We start from the raw sequence: 27,590 nt of genomic DNA, 5'->3' as shown, positions 1-27,590 counted from the left end.
CCCTCTCTACAAACTAGAGGTATTATGTTTATTACACAGTTATTAGAGGTACTGTGTTTATTACGTAGTTATTAGAAGTACTGTGTTTATTATATAGTTATTAGAGGTGCTGTGTTTATTACATGGTTATTAAAGGTACTGCATTTATTACGTAGTTATTAGAGGTACTGTGTTTATTATATAGTTATTAGAGGTGCTGTGTTTATTACACAGTTATTAGAGGTACTGTGTTTATTAGACAGTTATTAGAGGTACTGTGTTTATTATATAGTTATTAGAGGAATTGTGTTTATTACACAGTTATTAGAGGTATTGTGTTTATCATATAGTTGTCACCTCACAGCAAGAGGTTCTCCCATTCGATTCTCGGCTGGAGCGCTTTCTGTGTGGAGTCTGCATGTCCTCCCCGCGGTCGAGTGGCATTCGAAAGACATACGTAAATGGGTGTGCCTTCGTTGAAGGTTGGGCATCGAGCTGGCACCTCGGCACCGTAAAACTCAACTGCCAATCATTAGCGGACCGGAGTTCCGCTGTGGTGACCCCTAACCGGGAAAAGCCGAAAGAACAACAACATTAGAGGTATTGTGTTTATTGCACAATTATTAGAGGTACTGTGTTTATTACACAGTTATTAGAGGTATTGTGTTTATTATATAGTTATTAGAGGTATTGCATTTATTGCACAGTTATTAGAGGTACTGTGTTTATTACACAGTTGTTAGAGGTATTGTGTTTATTATATAGTTATTAGAGGTATTGTGTTTATTATTTGGGTATTAGAGGTATTGTGTTTATTACACAGTTATTAGAGGTACTGTGTTTATTACACACTTATTAGAGGTATTGTGTTTATTATATAGTTATTAGGGGTATTGTGTTTATTACACAGTTATTAGAGGTACTATGTTTATTACACGGTTATTAGAGGTATTGTATTTATTAGATGATTATTACAGGTATTGTGTTTATTACACGGTTATTAGAAGTACTGTCATTATTACACATTTATTAGAGGTACTGTGTTTATTACACAGTCATTAGAGGTGCTGTGTTTTGTAGACAGTTATTAGAGGTACTGTGTTTATTACATAGTTATTAGCGGTATTGTGTTTATTATGTAGTTATTAGCGTTACTGTGTTTGTTACACAGTTATTACAGGTATAGTGTTTACTACACTGTTATTACAGGGATTGTGTTGATTACATAGTTATTAGAGGTATTGTGTTTGTTACATAGTTATTACAGGTATTGTGTTTATTACATGGTTATTAGAGGTACTGTGTTTATTACATGGTTATTAGTGGTACTGTAATTATTTCACAGTCATTAGAGGTATTGCACTTATTGCAGGTTATAACAGGTACTGTGTTTATTACCCGGTTATTAGAGGTACTGTATTTATTTCACAATTATTAGAGGTATTGTGTTTATTTCACAGTTATTAGAGTTATTGTGATTATTACATGGTTATTAGTGGTATTATGTTTATTTCACAGTTATTAGAGGTAATGTGTTTATTACACGGTTATTAGAGGTATTGTGTTTATTACACAGTTATTCAAGGTACTGTGTTTATTGCACAATTATTAGAGATACTGTGTTTATTACACAGTCATTAAAGGTATTGTGTTTATTACACAATTATTACAAGTACAGGGTTTATTATAAAGTTATTACATGTATTGTGTTTATGACACATTTATTAGAGGTATTGTGTTTATTACACAATTATTAGTGGTACTGTTTTTATTACACAGTTATTAGAGGTACTGTGTTTATTTCACAGATATTAGTGGCACTGTGTTTATTTCACATATATTAGAGGTACTGTGTTTATTATGTGGCTATTAGAGGTACTGTATTTATTATATAGTTATTGGAGGTATTGTGTTTACTACACATTTATTAGATGTACTGTGTTTATTACACAGTTATTAGAGGTAGTATGTTTATTATATAGTTATTAGAGGTATTGTGTTTATTATACAGTTATTAGAGGTATTGTGTTTATTATATAGTTATTAGAGGTATTGTGCTTATTACACAGTTATTAGAGGTATTGTGTTTATTACACAGTTATTAGAGGTACTGTGTTTATTACACAGTTATTAGAGGTATTGTGTTTATTATTTAGTTATTAGAGGTATTGTGTTTATTACACAGTTATCAGATGTACTGTGTTTAGTACATAGTTATTAGAGGTATTGTGTTTATTATATAGTTATTAGAGGTATTGTGTTTATTACACAGTTATTAGAGGTATTGTGCTTAATGTATAGTTATTGGAGGTATTGTTTATTACACAGTTATTAGAGGTACTGTGTTTATTACACAGTTATTAGAGGTATTGTGTTTATTACACAGTTATTAGATGTATTGTGTTTATTATATAGTTATTAGAGGTGTTGTATTTATTACACAATTATTAGAGGTACTGTGTTTATTACACAGTTATTAGAAGTACTGTGTTTATTACACAGTTATTAAAGGTATTGTGTTTATTATATAGTTATTAGGGGTACTGTGTTTATTACACAGTAATTAGAGGTACTGTGTTTATTACACGGTTATTAGTGTATTGTGTTTATTACACAGTTATTAGAGGTATTGTGTTTATTATATAGATATTAGCAGTAATTTGTTTATTGCACAGTTGTTAGAGGTACTTTATTTATTATCATCACAGTGTTTTGAGAGAACTGCAGTTCTGTTGCATTACTTCATTACTTTATTACTTTATTGGTGAGTTTTGAATTTCATTAATTATGATATATATATATATATATATATATATATATATATATATATATATATATATATATATATAAAATTATAGAAACCACAGTGGTGCAGTGCTAGCATTGTCACCTCACAGCAAGAGGTTCTCCTGTTCGATTCTCGGCTGGACCACCTTCTGTGTGGTGTCAGCATGTCCTCCCCGCAGTTGAGTGGCGTTCAAAAGACAAGCGTGAATGGGTGTGCCTTCATTGAAGGTTGGGCATCGGGCTGGCACCTCGGCACCGTAAAAATCGACTGCCAATCATTAGCGGACCGGAGTTCTGTTGTGGCAACTCCTAACCAGGAAAAGCCGAAAGAAAATAATATATATATATATATATATATATATATATATATATATATATATATTATTTTCTAAAAGGTCCAGGTCATGACTGTTTGGACTCCTTGCACCAGATGACTTACCAGATACACAGACATTAAATAAATGAATGCAATAAATAAAGCAAGATGCAGTTAAAACAATGGTTGGCGAGGGTCAAGTTAGAATAAAAAAGGGATATTTCAGGCTGATCAGTGAAGGAAAGAGTGGCTGAGTAAAGATATATGATGATCTGGGGAAAATACTTGAGGAGTAAGGTTTCAGCAAACTCAAAGATGAGTGGACTGTAGAGTAGGGCAAATAGATGCTTGCAAGAAAATGGGTAGAAGCATGGGGCATGCTTAGGAGGGTTAATAGGACAGACCCATTAGTTAACAATTAAGGACTTTGCGCAGTAGATACCTTATGCCTAAAACAATGAAAGGACTTGAGAATGTATCCTGGAATACGGAGATAGATTTCAGCAATAACGGGATTAAAATAGGCGTGGAATTGTGATAGGATGGAAAAAAAACAGGTTGTACCAAGAAATGCCAAGTGAAAGTGTATACAGTGGTTTGGAATGGTTATAAGTGGGCAATTGAAGTGGGTTAAAGCAGTGTTGTGGAATATCTGGAGGACCTGGGAGGGTTTTCATGACACTAGGGGTAGAAAAAAGGGAAATGTTTTAAGTAGCTCAAAATGGATTAAACATTTACAGTGAGATGCAGTAAAGAAAACAAGACAACAGTAGAAATATAAGGTAAAAAAAACATATATATATATATATATATATATATATATATATATATATATATATATATGTGTGTATTACATATATTCACCATACCATTCCATCTGTGTTGTCCATTTTCCTTCTTCCTCAGCAGTTGGGTTTGGATCCAATCCTCAGATCCAGCTGGTGACCATAAAGCTGTCGAGCTTCTCCCTTACCCACAATGCACCAACCCCTAACATATCTTAGATCTTGTTCACTAAATTAGAGTAAGTAAGATATATTACTATCAATTTCTGGTTACAGAAAACCATTATCTAGAGCTCAACAGAAGAACCAGAGGAGTTCTTAAACACTCTTGTTCTTCCATAAATTGTTGAATGGTTGGGGTTAGTGGGAGAGGAGTTGACAAAGAATGAAAATGGACAACATAGATAAAATACTATGGTGAGTAAATAACTTCTTTATCTGATGTTTTCAATTTTCATTCATTCCTCAACAGCTGGGATAGAGTCCTCAGCTACCTGAAATCCCAGGTGGACTCTAAGGAAGGATATTCCTGAGCATGGTTGAGTCAAAGGCTGCCCTTCCTCTTGAGATCAGATCTAGTTTGTAATAAGTAATAAAGGTATGAGGATTAGCCTAAGTTGCAGTTGCAAATATGTCATCCATAGAATGCCTGGATAAAAAACACTGATGGTGTTGCCATAGATCTAGTCAAGTGGGTTCTTAAAGGTTTTGGAAATGAAATACCCAATTTATTTTACACAAAAGATATACAGTCGGTAAGACATCTTGCCAAAATTACTTTTCTAACTGATTTACCTAATTTGGCACCCAGAAAGGAGATAAATAGTTGATCAGATTTATAAATTCTTTTGTTCTATGTAAGTAGAAATGTAACTGTCTATGAACATCTAAAAAGTACAACATATATTCTCCTTTGTTTTCAAATTTTATAAATAAGACAGACAGATTAGTAGAGTGGTTGATGTTGGATTCTGAAACCACCTTAGGAAGGAAAGAATGCTTGGTTCATAATGTAACTCTATCCCTATGAAAAATCAAGTAAGGAGGTATGAGTATAATGCTTGAAGTTCAGAAATTCTTCTAGCTGAGGTAATGGCCACTAGAAAAGATAGTTTTCCAGGTTAAGAATTTAAGATCACATTTTGCTGCTGGTTCAAAGAGGGGATGAGTTAAGGCCTGCAGTACTAAATTCAAGTCCCATGCCGGAGTAGGGTTTTTATAAGGTGGTCTTAATAGATGAGTGCCTCTCAAGAAGGCCTTACAAAGCTTAGATGAAGCCAGAGAAGAATTCTCAAAACCAATATCGAAGTTAGATATTGCTGCAAATTGAACTTCAATGGTTAAAGAATTAGCTCCTTCATTAAAAATTGTTTCCAAAAATTCAAGGATACTCTGTACAGGAGCTAAAAAGGGTCAATATATTCCTGATGCACCCAAAACAAACCTCTTTCATTTCTGTAAAATTTCCTCATAGAAGCTTTATGGTAAGATAAAAGTATATGACAGACAGGGGAAGAGACCATAGGTTGTCTGGCTATTAATGGAAGGAGAAACCATGCTGTCAACTTTAGGTTTAAGGTATCTGTATGAATCATTCCTGAAGTGGTAAGACAGAAGGATTGGACTCAGATCCAGAATCCAAGGTTGGTAGACTTGATGAGGCCAAACAAAGGGGAACCAAATCTGTCAAGGCCAGTAAGGTGCAATGAGGATGACTCTGCTCTTTCAACCTAGCATTTGTCCTGCAGAAATTTGGGGATCAAATGAGTTGGTGGATAAGCATAAAGGAGATGGGGGAAAATCATGGAGCACAGAATCCCTCTGTGATTTTCCCTGTAGGGGGATCTGGGTAAAAAATCTGCTGCACTTGTTGTTTAGTGGAGAAGCAAAAAGATTGCAGCAAGGCTGTCCCCATTGATGGAAAATCATTTCTGCCATGTTGTTGTTGAGGGATCACTCGTGTGGTAGTAGAATGGACCTGCTCAGCTTGTCTGTTATCACATTGGACTTCCCTGGGATGTGTGTTGCTATCAGAAAGCAGTTGGAAGAGCTTGCACATTGCCACACTTTGAGGGCTTCTAAGCACAAGCGGCAAGATCTGGTTCCTTCTTGTTTATGTACCAGACTACCAGCATAGTATCCATCAGAACTGGAATTATTCCTAAAGAGACAAAGTTTTCAAATGTCTGCAGCGCTAAGAACACAGCTCTCATTTCTAGAATATTGATATGCATGTTGGCCTCTTCAGAGGATCAAGTGCCTTGGACTGTTTTCCCAGGAAGTCCCCCCCCCCAATCGGGGATGGTCCATGGTCACTGTGGCCTTGGGATGAGGGAGAATGAAAAGATGGCCTTGAAGAACCTGATCTAAGTGAATCCACCACCAAAGATACCTTTTGCATGCCTGAGTGATTTTTATTTGAACTGACATGAGTTGATAAAGAATCAGCCACTGAATTGCAAGCTTCCATTGAAAAATCCTCATGTGGAATCTCACTAAAGGAACTAAAATTATTGCTGCCAACATTGACCCTTGAGCTTGTAGAATAAATTGTGCTGAAATTGCTGTACTGTGAATTATCTTATTGACCTGGAATTTGATAGTCTGTACTCTTGCAAGAAGAAGAGAAGCTGTTACTGATACCACATTTAAAATTGTTCCTATAAACTCCATTATCTGAGAAGGTTCTAAATGAGATTTGCTGTAATTAATGTTAATTCATAAAAGGAAGCAAGTTTGGAGTACCTGATCTCTCGCTCTTATGAGCAGATACCTGATCAAGATGGTAATTAGTCAGTTGTCTAGATATGGAAACACCCAGCATCCTTGCAGTCTCAAGTGAGCTGCTACCACTCCCATGCATTTTGTGAACATCCTGTGGGCTGTGGTGAGACCAAAGGGCAGGCTCTGAACTGGTAATGACTGGCTCCAGGCAGAAGCATAAGTACCTTCTGAGCTGTCTGTTCATTTTTATGTGATAGTACATGTCTTGAAGGCCTATTGAGCATATCCGGTAATCCTTTCCCAAAAGGGCAAAATGGAGTGAACTGTGACCATCTGAAACTTTGCATGTCAAACTGATTTGTTCAAGTTGCTGAGATTCAAAACTGATTTCTAGTCCCCTGTTTTCTTTGGTGCTAAAAATAATCTTGAGTAAGTTCTGGATTCTATGTGGTCTGGTGGGACCTCTTGGTTGACTCTTATTTCCAGTATATGTTGTATTTCTAGTGCTCCTGTTTTCTTTGATTGGGTGGACCATTGGGAAATTTGCATGAAGATGGAGGTGGAAGGGAAAGGGGAGTTATATAACCTCATCAAATAATCTTGGCCATCCACTAATCTTGTGATGTCTAGCCAGGCTCTCTGGTGCAGAGATAAATGACCACTGATTGCCTCCAGATGGGGGACAATTGGGCCTCCTTTCAGGAGTGCTGATAGGGTCTGTTAGAAAAAGAATCTCTAGACCCTTGGTTTTATGGGCCACCTCTGCCACATGGGTGTCATCTTCCATTTGAGTCCCTCCCCCACCTCTGGGAGAACTATCTCCCTGTGGATCTTGGAAAGGGCCTTGGGGTTTTGTGAACCACACGTTTCATCCTCCCTGTTGGTTCCTACAGAAAGACCTTTGTAGAGTAGAAAAAATGAACTTCCACTGCAGAGAGGGTCTTTCCATCCTGCTCACACCAGGAAAGTGTGTCTTTCACTTTGGAGCCAAATAAAAAGGTTCCATCAAAAGAAACATTGATGAGAGGGGATTGAAGGGCTCTGCAAAGTCACACAAGCACATTCAGGCATGCTTCCTAATGGAAACCTGAACCTGCTGTCCTTGAGGTATCCTCAGCTGCATGAAAGATAAGCCTCATGTACAAATTTAAGATGGACTGAAGAGTTGCCAACTGTCAGGCCACAGAAGCCTGAGTCTTGGCAGTAATGGTCTCAGGAAGGGATTTTGACAGTTCCTTAATCAGCTCCCTCTGGAGTCTTGTAAAGTGTGTTAAGTAGTTCAGCGATCTGAGGGCAAATGTTGCTGAAGCATAGATATGCTTTCCAAATCTGTCCAAAGCCCTAGACTCTGTTAGGGGAATGGATAGTGAAACTCTGTTCCACAAGTTCCTTCTTAGTAGCCGCCACCACAACCATAGCATTTACAGGTACTCCCTTATTCCAAAACTCCCTTCCTACAGGTGATTCCAGAATTCGATCCAGTCTCTTGGGGATAGATTCAACCAAGTCAGGCTCCTTCAATGCCTAATTAAAGATCAAATAAATAAGTGCATCAGCAGGTGGAGTCCCCCAGTCAGTAGAAAGGACAGATCCAAATGCCTCCAAGAATGCTGATTCTTCCGAAGGATTATCAGAGAACCAACCACCCCTTTGTTTAAGGATGTCCAAGATTTCTTCAAATAAGATGTCTTTGGGTAGTGATATTGGGGATCTTTCCCCTTCATCGAAATTGGTATCTTCAGTGATAGATTCCTGTGGGGAATCCAAGTGCCTCCTTTTGCACTTTTGTTACAAGGTGCTTCTTTGGTGGGATGCTCCATAGAAGTATCAGACAAGATGGTGATACCCTGCTGAGTTGCATGAAGAGTGTGGGCTGGCTGCCTCTGTGAAGTTGAATGTTGAGGCTCAGGGCGCAGAGACACATGAGATCCTAAAGGGAGATCCAAGGGGGGAGAGAGACCATCCATCCTCCTGAAGCAGAGAAAACTCTCTCCACCACCTCAAAAGCAGAACATCCTGGGTTGAAGGAAGCCGACAGAACCATGAAGTTACACATCCACCCCAGTGACTCCATCTGCCACAAAGGCATTCCACCTGAGGTGGAGGTCAGAACTGAGCTGTCGAATGCCAAGGCTCTGAGGGGCAGAGATGACTTCAACAACTTTAGAGTCAAGTCCAACACCTCGGATCTGGTAGGTATACTGCAATTCTAAGAGACATACAGCTCCAGACTCATTGGAGCCGGAGCATTCAGAGAATTCTTTGAATCTGAGGATAAAAATATTCTTTGATCTGACTCAGACAGTCTCAGCAAACTCTGAAATGGACTACCAGATCAAAGAAGGAGCCGACAGTGGAGGGGTAAAGCAAACCAATGCTTCCTGACCTGAAAGGGTGGGAGCCAGGAGAACTCCCATCTTCATGTGCACAGAGAGAAATCTCCTCATCATCCTATCCACATTGGCTTTGGTGAGACTACTGGAAAAAAACAAGAGGAGTCTACAGAAGGAGATTTTGAATGTTGTCTTTCCAAAAATGGAGATGGGACCCTAGACGAAACCGGGTCAGTATTTGGAGAATAACAAGTTCTTGGAAGAATACTTGGATCCAGTGAACTCAGATCCAAAGAAGTGTTTAGAGATTCAGGAGCCGGGTTCAATATGGAATCCTTCTGTCCATCTTATGCCTCTTTTGTGGAGGTTCCATCGACAATGGAGTGGAAAATCCAGACAGTCTCGGGGACTTTCTTGAAGTCCCCTTAGAAATAGTCTTAGAGGGTTGAGCCCCAATAATTGTTTCAGAAAATGTAGTAGGTAGCAAACCCTTTTAATATTAACTTGTTATTATGGTCCACGATAGATCGCAGGTTAACTTTCTTGCAAATAAAACAATCTGTGTTCAGGTGGTCTGGGTCCAGAAAAAAACCCCACAAATCATGTGCATCTTAGAGCAGAAGCTTATGACCACATATTTTATATTTCTTAAACCCAAAGGGCCTTTTAAGATATCTTCAAAAATACGAAGGAAGAAAAAGGGATAGTAAAAGATTTTTTTTTAATAAGGTCAGGAGAAATAAGAGTAAGGGAGGAAAAAGTACCAACAACAGTATGCAACAATACTATTGTCAATGCCAGCTCAAAGGCAGGCTGTCTATGCATGGGAACTTCTATGGATGAGAAAATGACATAGACGTGTTATAGAAGGACAGAGTGCAAAAATAAATAAATGTGCATTTACCTTTTGGTGTATAGTATGCTATTCTCTTTCTCACCATCATTTATTTATTTATTTTCCATTTATTAACCAGGACTTGTGACTGTTTCTGCCATTTCACACTGAGCTATTTGGAGGAAGTCAGAGGAAGGGCTCTGAGCTAACTAATCTGTGATATATAACATTAAGTATCCTGTTTTTTGCTTATTTATGAGTTATTTATAGCACTTTTATTTTACTCACTGTGTGTGAGGTATTAAGTAGAATTTTCTACAATTGTTAAGCATCTGGTTGGGTTTGTTTGTTCTAATTTCCTGCTAGGATTGTATCATATAACTTGTTTGCATTTAAAAGCATTTTCTAGAATCTTCTTGATTCTTTATCTGTTCAAACATTTCTGCAGTTTTTTTTCTCTATAAGTAGTATTGGTAGTGTAGCATTGTCCATATTCAGGCTTGTGTTTTGGGCCTAGTTGTTTGTTATTAGAGGCTGTGTGTCTGAGCACATGTCCCTGGCCATCACAGCTTAGCCAAGGCCAGTATAGCATTTCAGTGAGAGTGAATTGTTTGTGGTCATTGGCTGACTGGGGTTGCCTGGACTACGCCTTGGAGTAAGCACCTCATTGGTTCTTTCAAGCTTTTTTTAAAGTTATTTCAGGTTTCAACTTTGTTACTTAAGAAGTTAACTTTTGACTGTTTCTGCCATTTCACACTGAGCTAATCAGAGGAAGTTGGAGGAAGGGCTCTGAGCTAACTAATCTGTGATATATAACTTTAAGTATCCTATTTTTTGCTTATTTCTGAGTTATTTATAGAACTTTTATTTTACTCACTGTGTGTGAGGTATTAAGTAGAATTTTCTATAATTGTTAAGCATCTGGTTGGGTTTGTTTATTCTGATTTCCTTATAGGAGCGTATCATATAACTTGTTTGCATTTAAAAGCATTCTCTAGAGTCTCCTTGATCCTTTATCTGTTTAAACCTTTCTGCAGTTTTTTTCTACCTAGGTAGTGTAGCATGGTCCATATTCAGGCTTGTGTTTTGGCCCTAGTTGATTGTTAGTAGAGGCTGTGTCTGAGCACATGTCCCAGACCATCATAGCTTAGGCAAGGCCAGTATAGCATTTCAATGAGAGTGAATTGTTTGTGGTCATTGGCTGACTGGGGTTGCCTGGACTACGCCTTGGAGTAAGCACCTCATTGGTTCCTTCAATCTTTTTTTAAAGTTGTTTTAGGTTTAACTTTGTTACTTAAGAAGTTAACTTGTGACTGTTTCTGCCATTTCACACTGAGCTAATCGGAGGCAGTTGGAGGAAGGGCTCTGAGCTAACTAATCTGTGATATATAACATTAAGTATCCTGTTTTTGCTTATTTCTGAGTTATTTATAACACTTTTTTTACTCACTGTGTGTGAGGTATTAAGTAGAATTTTCTACAATTGTTAAACATCTGGTTGGGTTTGTTTGTTCTGATTTTTGTTTCTCACCCTCCCTCCCTCCCTCTTGGTATCCTGTTTTTATACTTGGTGGCTTTGCAGTTGCCTGCCCCTACTGTAAATTTGATCTGGGACACTCCTTCCAGTCTAGTGTCATTACCTCATTCTACCTATTCCAGGGAGAACATTTGAGAAGGCCAACCCAGTTAGCTTCTGCTCCTCCTTTCCCCTTTTTAGTTTAAAAAAATAAATAAATAAATAAATTCTAAGCTTGTTTCCTGCCTTTCATATAAGTTGTGTAGTCCAGATACAGATTTGCTGTATCCAGGACTGTTTGTAAGCTTCTGAGCCCTCAAGCCTTTCTGTGTTGGAGGGAAGCCTTCTAGCTTAATTTTGTTTCTTAGAACTAGCCAGTTTTCTAGTTTCAGCACTCAAATCTGTTTCTTTGAACTCAGCACTTGTTCAGAACTCATTGTAAGCACTAAATAAGCTACAAATTGCTACAGCATTCAACTTTCCTCACTTGTCTAGAGGAAATCAGTTTTTAGTACTTAATAAATAAGCACCTATCCAGGCATGTCTAAGGGTCAGCTCCTGGTGTTTTCTCCTGTCTACCTGATGAATCTGGGCATCTTGGGGCAATGCAGCAATTGCCTCATGTACACAGGCAACCCTCTCCTCCTACCACCCAACACTGCAACCTGTGAGAGATGCACTTATATAACCAAAGTGGAAGCAAAGCTCTCTTCACCCAAGACTGGACTAGACAGTCAAGAGGAGAAGGCAAACACTTGCACCACACTACATTCATCACATAGTCCATCAAAGCCTACACCACCAAACACACACACATAGAAACACAAAACACATACCTACATTCACGGAGGCTCTCAAAAAAAAAATCTACCCAAGCAACAGGGACCTCCAAAGCAGAAACGCAAGCAAGCTCCACCCCCCCAACACAACCCAAATGACACATAGCCCACAAACTCAGTGTGCCACTCAACCACAGCCCATAAGGCATAACAACGTACCCAACACTCTAGTCATCGGTGACTCTATAGTCAGGCACACTGATGTTCCACTCATCAGGCCAAACAAGGAAAAAGTTACTGTCAGCTGCCTATCAGGTGCCAGGATCCACCACATAATGCATGCACTCAGGTCACTCCACATCAAGTACAAATATGACTCTGTCATTGTCCATGTTAGTGTGAATGACCTGAGATGTACCTCCCTGGACTACATGAAAAGAGACAGGGAGGAGCTTTCTGATCTTGTAGCCCAGGCAGGTATGACCCTAGCCCTGAGTAGCATCCTGCCATCACCCAGAATGATACCACAGTACAAGGACAAAATGATTGACTTCAACAATTGGTAAGCTTCTGGTGTCATTCTACGGGGATCCAATATCTGTCTGCCTGGGATGACATGATTGACAAACCATGATACTTTGCCAGAGATGGCCTGCAACTGTCGCCCTTGGGATTCCGGATACTGGCTAAGGCTTTTGCCACCCCTATAGTGCCTTTTTTAGGCAAGATTCAAATGACACATTTACCACAGTAACAGGTACAAGCAAGCAAAATCTGAGGGTAATGCTACTAAATGCTAAGTCTAAACCTCACAATGCACTCACTCGAGGCACTCCTTAAAATGGAGAACATCAACATCTGTGCAGTGACAGAGACCTGGTTCAAGGCTCCAGAGAGCACCCCTGCATTAGCAGGCTATAATTCATACCACACCTTTCGGCCACCTAACCTGGACCAAAGCACTAAAGGTGGAGGCATGTCCATATCCATTAAGGATATCCATACCTCAGGCTAGTTGCTCAGCATAATGCATCCAAGATTATCCAAGTGCAACTAACTCTGGGCAAGGCTGCAATGCAAATTGTAGCTTGCTACAGATCCCCCACCATGCCCCAGGATTCCCACTCCTTATTTCTTGATACACTGGAAAATATTAGGGTACAATCTAACACCCTAATAAAGGGAGATTTCAACTACCCCACCATTAACTGGGAAAACTACTCATGTACCAACTCCTGTGCTCAACGTTTTCTGGAGTTCATAAATTCCAATGCCTTGGATCAACTTATCCACACCCCCACCAGGGGCAGCAATATCCTGGTCATTACCAACATGGGCAACCGGTGTTTCACACCAGAGGTCAATTCCTCATTGGTCAGATCCGACCACAAGCAAATCACCTTAGACATCCACATCCCACCCCCACCCCCTATTAGGGAAACCACCATAAAACATTTCTCCAAAGCCAACTTCATGCTTCTTAAGATGGAAGTGGCAAACTTCATGACACCCATGCTGACGGTCAATAGAGATATGACTGCTGAATCTTATACAATTGCACTTTATAAGCACTTACATGAGTGCATGGATTGTGCAATCCTTAACAGAGCCAAGATGCTATCCTCCAAAAAAAGGAAGACAGTCTGGTGGTCCCCTGCTATAAACAAACTCTACAACAGAAGAAAGAAACTGTTGCAAAAAGAGTAAAATCCCATGATTGGAGGAACTCCATGGACAGCCTCAGTAAGAAGCTGAGATCCCTCATAAAATCCTCCAAAGCTAGTTACGAAAAGAAAATTGCCACTGATTACAAAGACAACCACAAAGCATTCTATAGCTATGTCAAGAATCTCAATTACAATACTCAGAGCTGCTCTGAGATAGTTCACAATGGCACTAAATATACAGAACCAACTGATATTGCCAACATCCTGGCAGATAGGTTCAGTGCTAATTTTACCCCTCTCTCATCCCCTAAAGGGCCCATCTCTATACCAGAAGAATGCAAAGTACCTATAATCATGGCTGTACAGGTAAAAAGCACACTCTCCAAAGCCAAGAACACAGCATTCATGGGACCTGACAACATCCCAGGCTACGTTCTACATGAACTACAGAATGAACTGGCACCCCAACTAAGAACCATGTTCAATCATAGCCTCACCTCAGGCTTTGTGCCCACTGAATGGTGCACAGCAACGGTTATCCCACTTCACAAAGGGGGAGCCAACATGGACCCCGGGAACTACCACCCCATTAGCCTGATGAGCCTGGTCTGCAAGGCTATGGAGCGTATTATCATGGAACTTATAAACAATGACATTGGTAATCTCCAAACTATGGACCCTACCTAGTTCGGGTTTGTAAAAGGCAGATCATGTCTCCAAAACCTGATAGACTTCTTTGAAGAGGTCACTAAAGCCATAGATGAGGGTAAGGTGGTTCACACAGCCTATCTAGATCTCGCCAAGGCTTTCAACACCATCCACACTCTGGAATTATAGACAAACTCACTAAACTAGGTATAAATCCCTATGTCACAAGATGGGTTGCCAGCTAGCTCACTGATAGAATCCATACTGTGAAAGTAGCCGACTCTAAATCCAACTTCAGATCAGTGACAGGTGGAGTAACACAGGGTTCAGTCCTAGGTCCTCTCCTGTTTGGTATCTACTTCTCTAAAGTACAGGCTAACATAGAAGGTCTTTGGCTAACAAAGTTTGCAGATGACTGCAAACTAGGAGCCATAATCAAAACTCCTAATGATGTGGACATCCTACAAAAGGGCCTCACTGAGACAGTTGCCTGGTGTCAAAGCCATGGTGTCAAGCTCAATGCCAAAAAGTGCATTGTCATCCCTTTTGATAAAAACTCTGTACCCATGAACTACCACATAGGTGGTAGTCTACTTAACACCGAAAGTGTGATAAGAGACCTTGGGACACAGGTGGACAGTAGTGTCTCCTTTGATAATCACATCACCACAGTAGTCAGGAAATCTTTCTACATGGCACACATCATCACAAAAGGTTTCTCATCCAGGAAAAAAAAGAGGTCATTGTTCCCCTCTACTCATCACTCATTAGACCCATTATAGAGTACAATGCCCCTTTTGGTATGTACCTCACAAGACATCTACAACAACTGGAAAGGCCACAGAAATTCCTCACAAAGAGGATTACCAGCCTCAAACAGATGCCTTACGCAGACCATCTAAAAAAACTCCAGCTTACTCAGAGGTGATCTCTGCCTAACATACAAAGCAATGTCAATCCCAGAGCTGTTGGACATGGTCCACATAAAGAAATCCCAATCCCTCTGAGCTACACGCTCTAGGGACCTAAACCTTGTCACCACAATAAACAGAACATGCTGGAGGGATAGATGCCTGTCCCAAAGACTTCCCATACTCTAGAACAAACTACTTATCAATATCAAACAAAGCTCCTCATTAGCACTGTTCAAGAAAAATCTTGATGACTGGATGGGAGATAGGAAATTCACTCTGGGGATCACTTCTGTGGCTCTGCTTGACAGGGGTGCAGGAAAATAATTTTCTTGGTTGGCTCTAGGGCCAATAGCCTAGTACCTACCTATGAACCTATGAAAGTCTGACTCGAAAAAAATCTTTAGTGGAGTCCTGGGAAGAAAAGTTCTACACAGCTATAAAACTGAAGTAAAAGATGCTGTACTTTGGAAGAATTAAAATAAAATAAACACAAAAATTAACATAAAATTAATTAGCAGAGTCTGAAGAACAGAAACAGTAATTTTACAACACAGTTTAACACAGTTTCAAAAACTGTATGTGCTGGTAAAGTTGACAGAAACTACATGGCAGTACAAATAGAGTTGAAAGTCATATTTGAGCACAGGCTATGCTTACAATATTAGGACAGAAGTTACAGCAGATCTCGAAAGATCTAGAAGCTCAATAGGGAAAGAGATGTACAGCAGGTTGGATTTGGGAAAAGAAGAAAGTAAAAGTAAAAATAGGAAGAAAACAGGCTCGATAGGAAAGAGATGCTGAGACGGCAAACACTTAAGGAAGTCACAGCGAAGTAGCTATGAAACAGTGAATAAGAGCATATCACAGAAAGACGATGGCTATACGGAACAGAAGAAGGAGTTGAAAGGTAAACTGAATTACAAGAGACACAAAAGGCTGATAGTATTGATCTCCCATCATGTCTAGAGCCCATGATAGAGCTGGACAATCTTTGAATTTGGCGCAATGTGAGCAGCTACTTGAGAGCGGGATTCAGACGTGGCAGGGCCTACTCATTTATGCATGCAGTCTTTTCACAGGGATGCCAAGACACAACTTCCATGTTCGACCTCTGGGTAGAAGTTTGAATGGACTATCATACCTTCTTTCTGAATCTTCATAAGGGTTCCCCTACAGCCATGTGCCTTTAAAGCCTGCCTTTCCACCCAGAATGATTACAGACAGACATAAAGAGAATATGCACGGCTCTGTGGTTTACGATCTCAAAGTGATATGCATGTTTAGTGAGCCCGATTCTTTTTTTGCTGAAACCTTTTTTTCCTACCATGTAGACATGCTTTATTTCTCTCTAATTTCTATGCAGTATTTTGAATCCACTAAAATTGTTTTTATTGAACATATTTTCTTTCATCAAGACATAATATTGCCAAAAAATACCAAGTAATATAATGATGCTACCAGTGAAAGCCAAGTAAAGAAACCCAGAGGAGCAGCTATGATTGGGCAAAGGGGGCAACTGTCCCAAGCCCAAGGCATTAGGAGGCATGATCAGGAGATGCTGATTAGTCAGTAGTGAGACAGCTACCCCAGGCACAAGGTTTTAGGATGCATGATAGGGAAACGCTGATCATTTGGGAGTGAGAAAGCTACCTGAGTCGCAAGTCATTAGGAGGTGTGACTAGAAGATGATGATCAGTCACTAAGGTGTTAGGAGGCATGATCTGGACATGCCAATCAGTCGGTAGTAAGGCAGCTGCCCAAGTCACAAGATGTTGGGAGGCATAATTAGGAGATGCTGATCAGTCAGTAGTGAGGCAGCTAGCCGAGGCACAAGGCATTGGGAGGCATGATTAGGAGATGCTGATCAGACAGTAGTGAGGCAGGTACCCGAAGCACAAGGCATTGGGAGACATGATCGGGAGATGCTGATCAGTCAGTAGGGAGGCAGCTACCCGAGGCACAAGGCATTGGGAGGCATGATTAGGAGATGCTGATCAGACAGTAGTGAGGCAGGTACCCGAAGCACAAGGCATTGGGAGGCATAATCGGAAGATGCTGATCAGTCAGTAGTGAGGCAGCTACCCGAGGCACAAGGCATTGGGAGGCATGATTAGGAGATGCTGATCAATCAGTAGTCAGGCAGCTACCCAAGGCACAAAGCATTGGGAGGTATGATTAGGAGATGCTGATCAGTCAGTAGTGAGGCAGCTACCCAAGGCAGGAGGCATTGGGAGGCATGATCGGGAGATGCTGATCAATCAGTAGTGAGGCAGCTACCCGAGGCACAAGGCATTGAGAGGCATGATCAGGAGATGCTGATCAATCAGTACTGCACAACTTTTAATCAGAAATTAATGCTGATACTACATTTGCTGTCAACTTTGTGTGTGGTATAGATTTATTGGATGTAGCAAGCGGTTTGCCATATTTTTAAACAAGAAAGAGCTTTTTTTCCGTTCTCAAGTACCAGAAGATTTTTTTGTCATGAAATACAAGAGGACCTTTGTTTATCTATTTTTTGCCCTCCTTGATCCAAAAGTTGAGATCAGGGATCAGCACATGGATGAACACTAATCACCAGAACAGATAGATATGGCTCTCGGTAGCCATGGTTTGGCAAAGATCTGAAAGTTGTCAAAGCAATGGCTCTGCCTACATTGAAGCACCAGCAAACATTGCTACAATCCTTTGTTGAACTCTTTCCCCAACACAAGTCTTGTTTCAGTCAGTGACATTTCCTCTTTCTATTCACCCAGACAGTCAATATATTTTTGCCTTTACATACTGACATCACCAATATACCTGGACTAGACGAATGGATGTTTTGTAGAGTCTCCTACTCCATTTTCAAGAAATGAAGGAACAGCTAGAAAACTCTCCAGTTCTCATGTGGGTCTGTTCAGTACAGTATGTGGATGATCTACCTTGAGCAGCTGATACTGTTTTACAATGTCAGCAAAAATGATTTTGTCTCTTAACTGTGCAGGGTTTAAAGTCAACAAGCAAAGCAGAACAGTTGTGTAAAACCTTACAATCGCAGTAGATGTCCTTCTCATTGCGGTTGCAGTATTCTTCACCTTATTCATCACTTGCCAAGCATAGCAGAACATCCAGACAGTACACCAAAGCCTTTAGATCTTGTATGTGCTATACGTGACACGTATGCTTTCGGTAGAGGACATAGAGCATAAAGGTGATGTACAGGTGCAGTTACCTACCTCTGAAATCACCCCAGTAGAGAACAGTCTCCATAGGACAAAAGGAGGTCATGCACATTCAGAGGGAAAAAATGCAGGTGGAAAAAGGAGGGAACCATCAGTCAGGACAGTAACCAAAATAAATCCTCAAAAAAAAAAAGGGGGTGGAAGGAAGGACAGAATACTACAACACTGTTGCACTATTCATCACATTAGAGAGAGTATAAAAGACAAGAAAGGAGTTGGAGGTGGAAGGCTGAGAAAAGCCCTCAACAAACCAATGCAGGATGGCCCTAGCAAATCCAGCTCTGGCCCTAGAAACTACATCTAATTTATAATGTTTAATAAAGGTACGCACTGAAGACCAAGTAGCATCTTCAGAGATGGAATTGGTGTCCAATCCCTTGAAGAGGGCACCAGAAGAGGCAACAGCCCTTGTGGAATGAGCTCTAACAGAAGTAGACAGAGATTTTCCATGAAAGGAATAACAAAAGGAAATGGCCTTAGATATCCAGGAGGAGATGATGTGCTTATGAACAGCAAACCCAAAGTCCTAGGATGAAAATAAATGCAAAGCTGGTCAGACTCATGAATGGCCTTAGTTTTATCCAAATAATATCTGAGCTGTCTTTGCATATCCAAGGTATGCAGGACCCTCTCGCTGGCGGACTGAGGTGACGGAAAGAAGGAAGTTATACTGTCTGAATCAATGCCACCTTTCATCGTGGATAAAACCGGAGTAACGCCACACCCCTCGTGTCACCAGTAATCCCATCCATCCCACCCCCTCTCCCGCCCACATCCTGCCCATTTTGTGACGTCACGATGACATCACCTGGTAGGAGATGCCCTCTTTTTCCATTCCTGCTGCCTGATTTCAGCTGATTTACTATACTTTTCTTTAAAAAAAGCATGGTAAATAAGCCTATTTACAAACTCCGATAGTCTGTTTCCTTTTTGAAACAGAATACCAGAGTTTGTACAGTGTTTTCTGGACTACCGGAGAATCAGTTTGATTTCCAGATAGTCCAGAAACAAAATGCAGGGGTGGCAACCCTAATGGCAAGTCATTAACAGCCTTGGGTATAAAAGAAGGATTAGTACAAAGGGGCCTCCTGTCTCTGTGAAAAAACAAAAAAAGGAGAAATGGCCATAGGAGCCTGAAGGTCAGAAACACTCGGAGCAGAAATAAGAGCAAGCAGTAAGACAGTCTTCCAGGTACAATGTTGTAGAGAAGCTAAAACTGCAGGCTCAAAGGGAGCCTCGGCCAACTTTTACAAAACAAAATTAAGGTCCCAATGAGGAGGAATAGGCTTCCTTGGAGACCTAAGATGTCTCCCACCTATGTCTGAGGCATTGCTGAACAGTTCTCTAGAAGGAAATGGAGGCTGAAAGGGCAGGCCTCAGTTGAGGGAAAGTTCCTAAATCCACCACTCTAATTCCTGCTTAAACAAGGTAAGAGAGGCACTGTAAAATTTAGAGGGTAGCAATGCTGAAGACCAACTGACTTGAGGTACCATGGAGGCTTCTGCCTATACATTCTGATGAGAGGGAGCATTGGGAAAGAAGAGGCCATGAATCCCAGGGTCCAAAGAAATTATCTGGCTGGTATGGCAGGCAGAGGAAGAAAGAGACTGAAAGAAAGCTGTCAAGGACAAAGCCCTTAGAGCCAGAAGTGAGGCCAACATTTGCACTTGTCTGAATCCTGCATACTAGATAAGAGGGAGTCAGCACAGACTTTTGAAAACTGATAGTGAAGCCCAGACTTTGAAGAAGAGAAGTGGTAAAATCCAAAGCCTGTAACAGACAACTGGAATAAGGGACCTGAATCAAGAGGCCATAATAAGTAAATATTTGAATGCTTTGGAGCCTACAAAAGGCAGTCACAGGATCTAGGCATTTTGTGAATACCTTTGGGGCAGTAGAGCAGGGGACTGAAAGTGAGAGGAAGAAAGAGAAAAACTCAAAAACTTCCTGAGAAAAGGATAAATAATATTATGAAATTAAGCATCCTTCAGATCCACAGAAACTGAGGAAGCAAGACTTTAAGAGAAACTATTAAAAGAAAAGGAACCTTGAGAAATGTGTTGAGCAAAGAGAGATCTGGAACAGGCCTCCAAGTGCCCTCCTTTTGAGGAACCAGAAACTTTCTTGAGTAAAATCCCTTTCCCATTTGAATAGTCCCCTGTCCCATGAGGGACTCCAGAACCCCTGAGAAATGAGGAAGCTGCTCTGAGGGAGGTTGAGGGATCCATGTAAATGGAAGGAGAGACTTCCACACCATGAAGCAACACTGATGGATGATGGAGAGAACCCAAGAATCTGATAATATGCCAGTTTGGAAGACAGAAAGAAGGAGAGACAAGAGCTGGAGGGACAAAGGAACCTAGCCTAGGGCCAGGGGGAGAAAATGTGAAAAAGAGGCAGCCTTATCAGAAAAAGAAGACTTCTGAACCACAGGAGCCTTGAAGAAGGAGTCTGGCTACCACTCTTCCTACCGTTATCAGCCTGACTGGGCTACCTGTGAACAAAAGCAGACCTAGGGAGTAATTCCTGTGGAACTTAGGAAAACGTGACACAGAAATTTGTTTAAAGTCCTGCAAAGCTTTACCTTTTCTTGAAGAGACTCAAACAGCTCCACAGCACCAGTCCCAAAGAGATTCTTATTATCCAAAGGAGTATCCAGCAACCTGCCCTTACTATCTTCAGGTCATGGCTGCAGATGAAGGTAAGAGTAACATCTCATGACAGATCCAAAAGCAGCAGCTCTGAAAGAGGTATCAGTAGCATCATAGCTGCAATTGATAGAGTGGTGAGACATCTAAGAGGGAGAACCCAAAATAGAGAATGCAGATTTCCCTTCAGAAGCAGGGAGGTCAGAAATAATTTGACAAGCCTGGGTAATCAAGGTCAGGCCATATCTGGTCATGTGGGTGTGGTAATTGATAGCCCTAAAGGCCAAAGTAGAAGCAGTGTAAAATTTCTCACCAAGCCTCTCCGATGCCCTACTATCCTTATCTGGTGGTAGAAGTTTGGAAAAGGGCAAACGCTTAGAAGGTTTGTCAGAAGAGGCTGACATCAGGGTCCCTAGGCCTTTTGGGAGGAGTAGAAGTCCAAGGGGGAGTAAGGACTGAAATCCCTAATCAACTCCAGTACAACCAACTCATAGTTATTCATAAAATACCAACCTAACAGTACACCCATTCTGATAAATATTATCACCCCCTACAGCAACCTGGCATCCCTCCGCTCATCCAACAAAATGATAGTCCAGTCTGCTAATCCTCTACCAACCTAACAGTACACCCATTCTGATAAATATTATCATCCCCTACAGCAACCTAGCATCCCTCCGCTCATCCAACAGAATGATAGTCCAGTCTGCTAATCCTCTACCAACCTAACAGTACACCCATTCTGATAAATATTATCACCCCCTACAGCAACCTGGCATCCCTCCGCTCATCCAACAGAATGATAGTCCAGTCTGCTAATCCTCTACCAACCTAACAGTACACCCATTCTGACAAATATTATCACCCCCTACAGTAAGCTGGCATCCCTCCGCTCATCCAACAAAATGATAGTCCAGTCTGCTAATCCTCTACCAACTTAACAGTACACCCATTCTGATAAATATTATCACCCCCTACAGCAACCTAGCATCCCTCCGCTCATCCAACAAAATTCAAGTACAATCTGCCAACACCAACACCTCAGCCAGAGAATCATTATTCTCCAACTCTGCTGGAAAGCAATGGAATGCACTCCCCCCAGATCTTACCACTACATCCTCCTTACCCCAATTATATATCCCTAAAGAAACACCTGAACAGGCATTGGCTATGTCCATGTCTAAACCCAGACTAACCAATAAAAACACAACTCAAGTAGGTGAAATACCCAATAATAATAACTTCCTTAACCTATATGAATAAACTTTCTAAACCTAACCTACCCAGACTGTATACACTTCTCAGCAACCTTTAGAGCATTATTATAAGGATGATAGCTTGCTATCCTAGCCATTTTAAGGCTACGTTTTTAACCCTTCCACATCTAATTTCTAACAACTCCCCTTCTTAACTAACCACCTTTTTTCTGATTGTCATCCGTGACATCAATCTGTGTAACATGTCATTCTGTACACTCCAATGCTGTGCAATGATTTCTGTACATATTTCATACTATAAACCTACAGAGATGCTAAACTTGAATGTGACCATGTATATATATAATCACTTTTTTAAAGTTTTACATTTTTAAATGCTCAATGTAACCACAAATATTGATTGTCATTTTTTTTGCACATGTGGAGCTTTTTTCACCGGGCCTCCACTGAAAATGGGCATGTATCCAGTCGGACTCTCCCGGTTAACAAATGTAAAATAAATAATAATAAATAAGTTTGAGGGCCATTGAAGCATTAAACATGCCCTGAGTAAACTCCACCATTCCCTTTGAGGGAATATACAGAATGCACAGATGTACAGAAGTATGTTTAGTTTTCTGTTTTTTCTTAGTAGGGACATCTACCCTAGCAAACACTGGAGGCTCTGAACCCTCACTGGATTCATAAGGATACACGGAACCTCCTCCTCGACCAGGATCTGTGGAAGCCCTCTAGGGTCCTCTGCAATAATCAACTGCAGTTCCCCCTTGCTGTCCAGACCAGACACCTGGAAAGCCTCAGATGACATGCAAAGGAAGTATCCATGCAGGCCTCCAATGAGGTGGTGACAGAGGAATCCGCAGTTGACAGCGGATGGCCTACTGAGTTAACACTTGCTTCTAGGGAGACATCTAGTTGATGCTGGGGAGCCAAAGAAAATGGCTGAGATTTCTTGGCCACCTTCCTACTTACTGGAAGGACCTCATTGTTAACGGATTCTGCCATAGTATCCTGGGCTAACTGTGTAAGCCTCTAGTTTTCAAGATAGATGGCCGGGGAAGACAACCAGCTTCTAAGAGTCTTAGGAACAAATGCCTTACACATAGTACAGGACATGTGGTCATGGAAGTCACCCAAACAAAAAGACACTGTTTGTGATGATCGTTATGGGGAATCTGCCTCCCACATTGACATTCTTCCTTCTTGGATGACATGAATTCCAGGTGATATCAAAAAAGAGAAAGAAAAAAGACCCCAATGGGGCACTTATCTGATGGCTAGGTATTCAGCACAGCAAAGGATGTTGAGATCTGCAAGCTAAAACGGTGTTTGGACTGGTGGCAAAGAAGTTCTGGGTAACTGCATCCATACATCACCTTTATGCCCTACTGTTCCCTCCCTCCCTACCACCCTTTGAAATACTCAGAGCCACTTAAACTTCTAAACTCTTCTTCAATCTCACCTCCTTTCAAAGTGGGAAAGTTCCTGTACCCCTACCACATAAACTCTTTAACACCATCTCCCATGCACTATGTACCTCACCCTTCTATCATTGCTCTCCTACCCTTTGCCTCTACTTCCTCTCCTACCCTATACCTCATAAACTTTCCCCTAGACCACTCCCTTTCTCCACTGTATACCACCCTTTACCTCTCCTATCTCACCTTCTTCTCTGTGTCCTTTCCTCATATTTCTAACTTCCAAAAAAACTTGTTTTTTTATCTGTACATAAATATTTTACTTGCATGTTTTTTTTCATCTGAAATGCCTGTACTTTTAATATGTTTAGACTACATGAATCTCACTTTTGTAAATCATTACCCTAGGATAAGAAATGCTATGACATTTTTAACAAATTATATATTATCTCTGTATTTTTCACTGTTCTACTACTTTTTTTACTTTTATAGCACTTGTAAAATTGTCTATATCCTGTGGAGCTTTTCTCCTTGGGTCTCCACTGAAAATGGCTCTTCCAGGCCCAGTGGACTATCCTGCTCATCAAACTGTAATAAATAAATAAATTAAATAAATACAGTTACAGGGAGTACAAGTTACATGCAGTGCATATAAGATCTAAAGTCTTTGGTATAATGGCCAGACATTGGGCTGTCCTTGACAGTAGATCCCTAAGGCAAAGACTACTTACAGCAGTGGTACAGAAGGACATCTATAATTATGGAAGCCATACGTTCAATATTTTGGATATCTTATTTCTGCAGGAGCTCAACATATTTTACTGTTTTGCATAACTGAGTGGACAGGATTGGATAGCAAAGTAACTCTCAAATAACTCTGAGCCTTCTTTGTTGTAGAAAACGTTGCAGACAGTGGATTTCTAACTTTTCAGAAGTAATAAAATCCATTTTGGAATTATTAATAAAAATGTTGCAGAGCCACTGCCCTGGTAAGAACATCATCAGCAGAGTCACTGGTTCATTTCAAATCTTTGCTCCTTGACCTGCCCTTAGACAGCAAGACTATTGTAAAGATTTTTTTTTCTGTTTTGTTGTGAGCGTAACAAAATATTAGGACTATTAGCACAATGCAGAGATGAAGATCATCACTTCACACCCAGACTGTGCTGCCATCCTTTATATTCTTAGCACAAAGGCTGCTACAGCAGGACTTGTTGGCATAGTGTCTGCATGCACTCTTTCATGTGAAACTTTTACATCAGTTCTGTATTCAGTAGAAGCACTTCTATTAAACTTTAAATCCTTGCATTTATTGGCATCAGAATACCTAAATATGAATATACACTGTTAAATGCACCAGCATGTACAGTTAAAAATTAACTGTCCACCATTAAACCCTGCATCACTCATCCCTGTTGAAGATGAAGGAAAGGCTCCTGATTATGTTTTTGTTGTTAACCATGTGCTTCCTCCTATACCTGACCTGAAGGATGTCTCACTGCACAGTGCTGGTCACCTGGCCTGAAGGATGTCCCACTGCACAGTGCTGGTCACCTGACCTGAAGGATATCCCACTGCACAGTGCTGGTCACCTGGCCTGAAGGATGTCCCACTGCACAGTGCTGGTCACCTGACCTGAAGGATATCCCACTGCACAGTGCTGGTCACCTGACCTGGAGGACGTCCCACTGCACAGTGCTGGTCACCTGGCCTGAAGGATGTCCCCGTGCACAGTGCTGGTCACCTGACCTGAAGGATGTCCCACTGCACAGTGCTGGTCTCATCCTGTTCATGGGTGGGTTATATATTTGTAGAGATCACCGGTCACTTGTAGCAGCATTTACAGTGTGCACTACTAATCAAGTTTTGCTGACTGGACAAATGAGCGAAATTCTCTCAGCACAAGTAACAGAATTAATTGTAATTACTATAGTGTGTTAATTAACTCGCAGAAAGACAATGAACATATATGCATATTGTACATGTGATTTAGGGTAGTAAATGACTTTGGGACTTTGTGGGGAGAAAGAGTGGGGCTACATGACCACCTAAGCAGGCACTGTGATAAAAAAAAATCATATTTTGTTAGTTAATTGTTAGATACACTTGTGTTAAGTACCTAGAAAAATATATGTAATACAATGTGCTATTCATAAAACTGTTGGCTCTTACTCTTTGAAAAAGTGAAGTAAGGTTTAAGGGCGACAGTCCAGTTATACCCTGGATGAATTAATAACGTGGATGTAGAAGATCTCATGGCACATATAGAAAAGATGAGGGGAAGTTGCTCAACACCCTAACCAACTGTCTTCTTTGAAAACAGGCCACTGCATTTGGGGGACTAACCTGTTCAACAAAGGATGGATGGATATAGATAGAGGGATAAATAAAGGGTCACATTGCTTGATCCGGCATGCAAGTTTGCTCCATAAAAGGAGTATTTAATGCATGATGAATATCTCTCCCACAATGATTTATCTGCTGAAGCATGTTCAGATCTCTGACACTAGTGTTCACTGGATTGTTTGATTTGTGCAGATACAAGAGATCTTGGACTGCTGGATCCCTTATGGCCCAAAAAGCAAGACACAGATTGCCCCTAAACCATCTACAGGACACTGAATACAGGGACAAACCTCCAGCTGGCAACTCACGTCTGTTCTATTATTGTTTAATTTCTAATTAATTAGACTTAAATTGGGGTTGCTATCTGATATCTGTCATGTAACATCTTTAACCTACTGCTTTATAATGAAAAAAACACATGGGAAGCATACGTGTGATGTACAGCATATACAAGATGTAAACGCTTTGGTACATTTGCTGGATGTTGGGCTGTCTTTGGTAGGATATTCCTACTGTTACTGCAACAGTGATGTAGAAGGGCATCTATTAGTATACCTTAATACTGCATGTATTGTTGAGGTCTGCCTCAGTAGATTCTAACTGGTATTTTGAATCCCCAGGTTGATATAGAATGCAGTGCATTTACTTTATTCCCTTATTACCCTCCTGTCATTAATACTTGCTCTGGATAGTTATACACTCAGAATAATAATTCTGCTTCAATTAATAGTCAACATGACTTCACTGGCAGCAGAAAGGGATAAAGCCCTGATTGTGGTCCAGCAAAGGAAACTCAAGTCGGAGTAGTGACCTAAGCAATGGACAGCAGAGGCAAGGGAGGATGGGCATGTCCATCCTGATTTGAGATAATTTCTTGTGCCTCACTCCAGATACTTCCACTAACTGATCTGGCATTGGTCAGATGGTGGGGGCAAGTTTTCAAGAGAGGCCAGTCCAAGTCAGTCAGGGGAATGCACACCCAAAGTCTTGTTACAAATGTGTGGGGCAGCATGCCCACGTATGCTGTGAGGGTGCAGGGGATCCCTGCAGTAATACTTGTGCCCATGGCACAACCAAGGAGAGGTCACGCTAATAGTAATGTTTTCATTACTGGGATATCAGTGACATTACAACCTTCTTTATGGCTGTCTGGATACCAGTGCCTCCCCTTGGGTAGCTGTTGTCCAAGGGAATCTGATGGGTTCTCACCTGTAGGAAAGGCACTGGATCACTGCTGATGGGAAGACTGGTATGAAGAAGGTGAATTATTAATAACAACAACAATGAATAAATAAGTAATAACACAATGACAATCAAAAAAGGTGAATAATAAATTACCTTTAGTCAGTGAAGCTTCACATAGACCTGCGCAGAGCAGTAAGAAAACCAACACTTTTTCTGTCATTGTGTGCCTAGGATTAAAAATACACTAATAAGGACACTTCCTGTAAAAT

The 27,590-nt window shown here is 40.6% G+C and overlaps 1 protein-coding gene across 1 annotated transcript in view; it reads right to left on the bottom strand.

Moving 5' to 3' along the window:
* LOC122810853 (mucosal pentraxin-like) overlaps nt 1-27,539 on the bottom strand; it is a 41,123-nt gene extending 13,584 nt beyond the window's left edge. The window contains exon 1 of the mRNA XM_044082404.1: nt 27,475-27,539. The gene's annotated coding sequence lies outside the window, so the exon portion shown is untranslated. The remainder of the gene's footprint in view (nt 1-27,474) is intronic.
* Between the last annotated feature and the right edge of the window lie 51 nt (nt 27,540-27,590).

The sequence above is a fragment of the Protopterus annectens genome, chromosome 9.part0 (genome assembly GCF_019279795.1).
Source record: "Protopterus annectens isolate FY-2018-M chromosome 9.part0, PAN1.0, whole genome shotgun sequence".
Taxonomy (NCBI): Eukaryota; Metazoa; Chordata; order Ceratodontiformes; family Protopteridae; genus Protopterus; species Protopterus annectens.
Note: the sequence above shows the minus strand (reverse complement) of the source record. Positions and strands in the feature narration are given on the sequence as shown.